The sequence below is a fragment of the Colossoma macropomum genome, unplaced genomic scaffold (genome assembly GCF_904425465.1).
Source record: "Colossoma macropomum unplaced genomic scaffold, Colossoma_macropomum, whole genome shotgun sequence".
NCBI classification, from domain to species: Eukaryota; Metazoa; Chordata; class Actinopteri; order Characiformes; family Serrasalmidae; genus Colossoma; species Colossoma macropomum.
In genome coordinates, this window is record NW_023494793.1 from 32,832,335 (window position 1) to 32,839,423 (window position 7,089).

The following is a 7,089-nucleotide window of genomic DNA, read 5'->3' on the forward strand; positions in this document are numbered from 1 at the left end:
CATTTTCAGCTAAAGCTAATATCACTGTGTCAGTTTTAGTGTCTAGTGACTTTAAGACAGTATTTCATCATCAAATTGGTATGTCATGGCTAGTTTGTTTTTCTTTTTCATTCATATATGGATAATATTTGCTGCAGAAATGATCTATATTTGAACTAATCTTCCATATTCTCTTTATTGACAACTTATTTTCAGTTATAATTTTTTTTTTTTTCATTTACTTCTATTTGTAAATGACTCTAATATCACTTTTTTACCTCTCTTCTCATCTGGGTCCATAATGTGAGGAGTGATAAAATTGAAAAGGTAAAAGATCTTTTCATTCATTTAGTCACTTTTTGACCAAAAACAAAATAACAGTCTGTCTCATTACATATTTCTCTATTCCTTTTTCTCTTCCTACCTGCATACATGTGAATGATGGAGCTCCAGCACTGCAGTTAACAGAGAGACCTGCAGAAGAACCCTTTGATGGTCATCCTCACAGACTGGTAAGCATTATTAGCATTTTAGCTAAAGCTAATAACACTGCAGTAGTTTTAGTGTCTAATGGCTTTGAGAGATTATGTTGTCAAAGTGGTTTGACATTTTGTGTTTTTCTTTCTTTTTTATATATAGTTAATATACCTGAAAAAATTGTCTGTATAATTAGAGAGCCCTAGATATGCAGTGTTTAGTGAATATGACTGTATATCTAAAAGACACTAATACTGCTTTTAACCTCTCTCCTCATCTGGGTCCACACTGTGAGGAGTGATCAAATTGAAAAGGTAAAAGATTTTTCATTTATTTAGTCACTTGTTTGCCTAACACAAAATTACAGTTTGTCTCATTACATATTTATTTATTTTTGTCTTTCTCCCTGCATACATGTGAATGATGGAGCTCCAGCACTGCAGTTAGCAGTGAGACCTGCAGACGAATCCTTTGATGGTCGTCCTCACAGACTGGTAAGCATTAATAGCATCTTTAGCTAAAGCTAATAACATTGCAGTAGTTTTAGTGTCTAATGGCTTTGAAAGATTATGTCGTCAAAGTGTTTTGACATCTTAGTTTGTGTTTTTTTTCTTTTTATATATAGATAATGTACCTGAAAGAAATTGTCTGTATAAGTAGTGAAGCCTTGATATTCAGTGTTTAGTGAATATGACTGTATATCTAAAAGACACTAATACTGCTCTTTACCTCCCTCTTTATCCACACTGTGAGGAATTACAAAAGTGTAAAGGTAAGTAAACTGATTATCTACAATAATTATGCTTTATGTGAAAAATGATCAACAGTTGTCGTTGTAGATATAAATTAATATGGTGTCTTCCTGTTTTTGTCTACATGTTGGATGAGTCAAGTAAATAACCGTCCACACTGACTGGTAAGCGTTTTTAGCATTTTCAGCTAAAGCTAATATCACTGTGTCAGTTTTAGTGTCTAGTGACTTTAAGACAGTATTTCATCATCAAATTGGTATATCATGGCTAGTTTGTTTTTCTTTTTCATTCATATATGGATAATATTTGCTGCAGAAATGATCTATATTTGAACTAATCTTCCATATTCTCTTTATTGACAACTTATTTTCCAGCTATGAATGTATTTTTTCATTTACTTCTTTTTCTAAATGACTCTAATATCACGTTTTTACCTCTCTCCTCATCTGGGTCCACACCGTGAGGAGTGATAAAATTGAAAAGGTAAAAGACTCTTCATTCATTTAGTCACTTTTTGACCAAAAACAAAATAACAGTCTGTCTCATTACATATTTCTCTATTCCTTTTTCTCTTCCTACCTGCATACATGTGAATGATGGAGCTCCAGCACTGCAGTTAACAGAGAGACCTGCAGAAGAACCCTTTGATGGTCATCCTCACAGACTGGTAAGCATTATTAGCATTTTAGCTAAAGCTAATAACACTGCAGTAGTTTTAGTGTCTAATGGCTTTGAGAGATTATGTTGTCAAAGTGGTTTGACATTTTGTGTTTTTCTTTCTTTTTTATATATAGTTAATATACCTGAAAAAATTGTCTGTATAATTAGAGAGCCCTAGATATGCAGTGTTTAGTGAATATGACTGTATATCTAAAAGACACTAATACTGCTTTTAACCTCTCTCCTCATCTGGGTCCACACTGTGAGGAGTGATCAAATTGAAAAGGTAAAAGATTTTTCATTTATTTAGTCACTTGTTTGCCTAACACAAAATTACAGTTTGTCTCATTACATATTTATTTATTTTTGTCTTTCTCCCTGCATACATGTGAATGATGGAGCTCCAGCACTGCAGTTAGCAGTGAGACCTGCAGACGAATCCTTTGATGGTCGTCCTCACAGACTGGTAAGCATTAATAGCATCTTTAGCTAAAGCTAATAACATTGCAGTAGTTTTAGTGTCTAATGGCTTTGAAAGATTATGTCGTCAAAGTGTTTTGACATCTTAGTTTGTGTTTTTTTTCTTTTTATATATAGATAATGTACCTGAAAGAAATTGTCTGTATAAGTAGTGAAGCCTTGATATTCAGTGTTTAGTGAATATGACTGTATATCTAAAAGACACTAATACTGCTCTTTACCTCCCTCTTTATCCACACTGTGAGGAATTACAAAAGTGTAAAGGTAAGTAAACTGATTATCTACAATAATTATGCTTTATGTGAAAAATGATCAACAGTTGTCGTTGTAGATATAAATTAATATGGTGTCTTCCTGTTTTTGTCTACATGTTGGATGAGTCAAGTAAATAACCGTCCACACTGACTGGTAAGCGTTTTTAGCATTTTCAGCTAAAGCTAATATCACTGTGTCAGTTTTAGTGTCTAGTGACTTTAAGACAGTATTTCATCATCAAATTGGTATATCATGGCTAGTTTGTTTTTCTTTTTCATTCATATATGGATAATATTTGCTGCAGAAATGATCTATATTTGAACTAATCTTCCATATTCTCTTTATTGACAACTTATTTTCCAGCTATGAATGTATTTTTTCATTTACTTCTTTTTCTAAATGACTCTAATATCACGTTTTTACCTCTCTCCTCATCTGGGTCCACACCGTGAGGAGTGATAAAATTGAAAAGGTAAAAGACTTTTCATTCATTTAGTCACTTTTTGACCAAAAACAAAATAACAGTCTGTCTCATTACATATTTCTCTATTCCTTTTTCTCTTCCTACCTGCATACATGTGAATGATGGAGCTCCAGCACTGCAGTTAACAGAGAGACCTGCAGAAGAACCCTTTGATGGTCATCCTCACAGACTGGTAAGCATTATTAGCATTTTAGCTAAAGCTAATAACACTGCAGTAGTTTTAGTGTCTAATGGCTTTGAGAGATTATGTTGTCAAAGTGGTTTGACATTTTGTGTTTTTCTTTCTTTTTTATATATAGTTAATATACCTGAAAAAATTGTCTGTATAATTAGAGAGCCCTAGATATGCAGTGTTTAGTGAATATGACTGTATATCTAAAAGACACTAATACTGCTTTTAACCTCTCTCCTCATCTGGGTCCACACTGTGAGGAGTGATCAAATTGAAAAGGTAAAAGATTTTTCATTTATTTAGTCACTTGTTTGCCTAACACAAAATTACAGTTTGTCTCATTACATATTTATTTATTTTTGTCTTTCTCCCTGCATACATGTGAATGATGGAGCTCCAGCACTGCAGTTAGCAGTGAGACCTGCAGACGAATCCTTTGATGGTCGTCCTCACAGACTGGTAAGCATTAATAGCATCTTTAGCTAAAGCTAATAACATTGCAGTAGTTTTAGTGTCTAATGGCTTTGAAAGATTATGTCGTCAAAGTGTTTTGACATCTTAGTTTGTGTTTTTTTTCTTTTTATATATAGATAATGTACCTGAAAGAAATTGTCTGTATAAGTAGTGAAGCCTTGATATTCAGTGTTTAGTGAATATGACTGTATATCTAAAAGACACTAATACTGCTCTTTACCTCCCTCTTTATCCACACTGTGAGGAATTACAAAAGTGTAAAGGTAAGTAAACTGATTATCTACAATAATTATGCTTTATGTGAAAAATGATCAACAGTTGTCGTTGTAGATATAAATTAATATGGTGTCTTCCTGTTTTTGTCTACATGTTGGATGAGTCAAGTAAATAACCGTCCACACTGACTGGTAAGCGTTTTTAGCATTTTCAGCTAAAGCTAATATCACTGTGTCAGTTTTAGTGTCTAGTGACTTTAAGACAGTATTTCATCATCAAATTGGTATATCATGGCTAGTTTGTTTTTCTTTTTCATTCATATATGGATAATATTTGCTGCAGAAATGATCTATATTTGAACTAATCTTCCATATTCTCTTTATTGACAACTTATTTTCCAGCTATGAATGTATTTTTTCATTTACTTCTTTTTCTAAATGACTCTAATATCACGTTTTTACCTCTCTCCTCATCTGGGTCCACACCGTGAGGAGTGATAAAATTGAAAAGGTAAAAGATTCTTCATTCATTTAGTCACTTTTTGACCAAAAACAAAATAACAGTCTGTCTCATTACATATTTCTGTATTCCTTTTTCTCTTCCTACCTGCATACATGTGAATGATGGAGCTCCAGCACTGCAGTTAACAGAGAGACCTGCAGAAGAACCCTTTGATGGTCATCCTCACAGACTGGTAAGCATTATTAGCATTTTAGCTAAAGCTAATAACACTGCAGTAGTTTTAGTGTCTAATGGCTTTGAGAGATTATGTTGTCAAAGTGGTTTGACATTTTGTGTTTTTCTTTCTTTTTTATATATAGTTAATATACCTGAAAAAATTGTCTGTATAATTAGAGAGCCCTAGATATGCAGTGTTTAGTGAATATGACTGTATATCTAAAAGACACTAATACTGCTTTTAACCTCTCTCCTCATCTGGGTCCACACTGTGAGGAGTGATCAAATTGAAAAGGTAAAAGATTTTTCATTTATTTAGTCACTTGTTTGCCTAACACAAAATTACAGTTTGTCTCATTACATATTTATTTATTTTTGTCTTTCTCCCTGCATACATGTGAATGATGGAGCTCCAGCACTGCAGTTAGCAGTGAGACCTGCAGACGAATCCTTTGATGGTCGTCCTCACAGACTGGTAAGCATTAATAGCATCTTTAGCTAAAGCTAATAACATTGCAGTAGTTTTAGTGTCTAATGGCTTTGAAAGATTATGTCGTCAAAGTGTTTTGACATCTTAGTTTGTGTTTTTTTTCTTTTTATATATAGATAATGTACCTGAAAGAAATTGTCTGTATAAGTAGTGAAGCCTTGATATTCAGTGTTTAGTGAATATGACTGTATATCTAAAAGACACTAATACTGCTCTTTACCTCCCTCTTTATCCACACTGTGAGGAATTACAAAAGTGTAAAGGTAAGTAAACTGATTATCTACAATAATTATGCTTTATGTGAAAAATGATCAACAGTTGTCGTTGTAGATATAAATTAATATGGTGTCTTCCTGTTTTTGTCTACATGTTGGATGAGTCAAGTAAATAACCGTCCACACTGACTGGTAAGCGTTTTTAGCATTTTCAGCTAAAGCTAATATCACTGTGTCAGTTTTAGTGTCTAGTGACTTTAAGACAGTATTTCATCATCAAATTGGTATATCATGGCTAGTTTGTTTTTCTTTTTCATTCATATATGGATAATATTTGCTGCAGAAATGATCTATATTTGAACTAATCTTCCATATTCTCTTTATTGACAACTTATTTTCCAGCTATGAATGTATTTTTTCATTTACTTCTTTTTCTAAATGACTCTAATATCACGTTTTTACCTCTCTCCTCATCTGGGTCCACACCGTGAGGAGTGATAAAATTGAAAAGGTAAAAGACTCTTCATTCATTTAGTCACTTTTTGACCAAAAACAAAATAACAGTCTGTCTCATTACATATTTCTCTATTCCTTTTTCTCTTCCTACCTGCATACATGTGAATGATGGAGCTCCAGCACTGCAGTTAACAGAGAGACCTGCAGAAGAACCCTTTGATGGTCATCCTCACAGACTGGTAAGCATTATTAGCATTTTAGCTAAAGCTAATAACACTGCAGTAGTTTTAGTGTCTAATGGCTTTGAGAGATTATGTTGTCAAAGTGGTTTGACATTTTGTGTTTTTCTTTCTTTTTTATATATAGTTAATATACCTGAAAAAATTGTCTGTCTAATTAGAGAGCCCTAGATATGCAGTGTTTAGTGAATATGACTGTATATCTAAAAGACACTAATACTGCTTTTAACCTCTCTCCTCATCTGGGTCCACACTGTGAGGAGTGATCAAATTGAAAAGGTAAAAGATTTTTCATTTATTTAGTCACTTGTTTGCCTAACACAAAATTACAGTTTGTCTCATTACATATTTATTTATTTTTGTCTTTCTCCCTGCATACATGTGAATGATGGAGCTCCAGCACTGCAGTTAGCAGTGAGACCTGCAGACGAATCCTTTGATGGTCGTCCTCACAGACTGGTAAGCATTAATAGCATCTTTAGCTAAAGCTAATAACATTGCAGTAGTTTTAGTGTCTAATGGCTTTGAAAGATTATGTCGTCAAAGTGTTTTGACATCTTAGTTTGTGTTTTTTTTCTTTTTATATATAGATAATGTACCTGAAAGAAATTGTCTGTATAAGTAGTGAAGCCTTGATATTCAGTGTTTAGTGAATATGACTGTATATCTAAAAGACACTAATACTGCTCTTTACCTCCCTCTTTATCCACACTGTGAGGAATTACAAAAGTGTAAAGGTAAGTAAACTGATTATCTACAATAATTATGCTTTATGTGAAAAATGATCAACAGTTGTCGTTGTAGATATAAATTAATATGGTGTCTTCCTGTTTTTGTCTACATGTTGGATGAGTCAAGTAAATAACCGTCCACACTGACTGGTAAGCGTTTTTAGCATTTTCAGCTAAAGCTAATATCACTGTGTCAGTTTTAGTGTCTAGTGACTTTAAGACAGTATTTCATCATCAAATTGGTATATCATGGCTAGTTTGTTTTTCTTTTTCATTCATATATGGATAATATTTGCTGCAGAAATGATCTATATTTGAACTAATCTTCCAT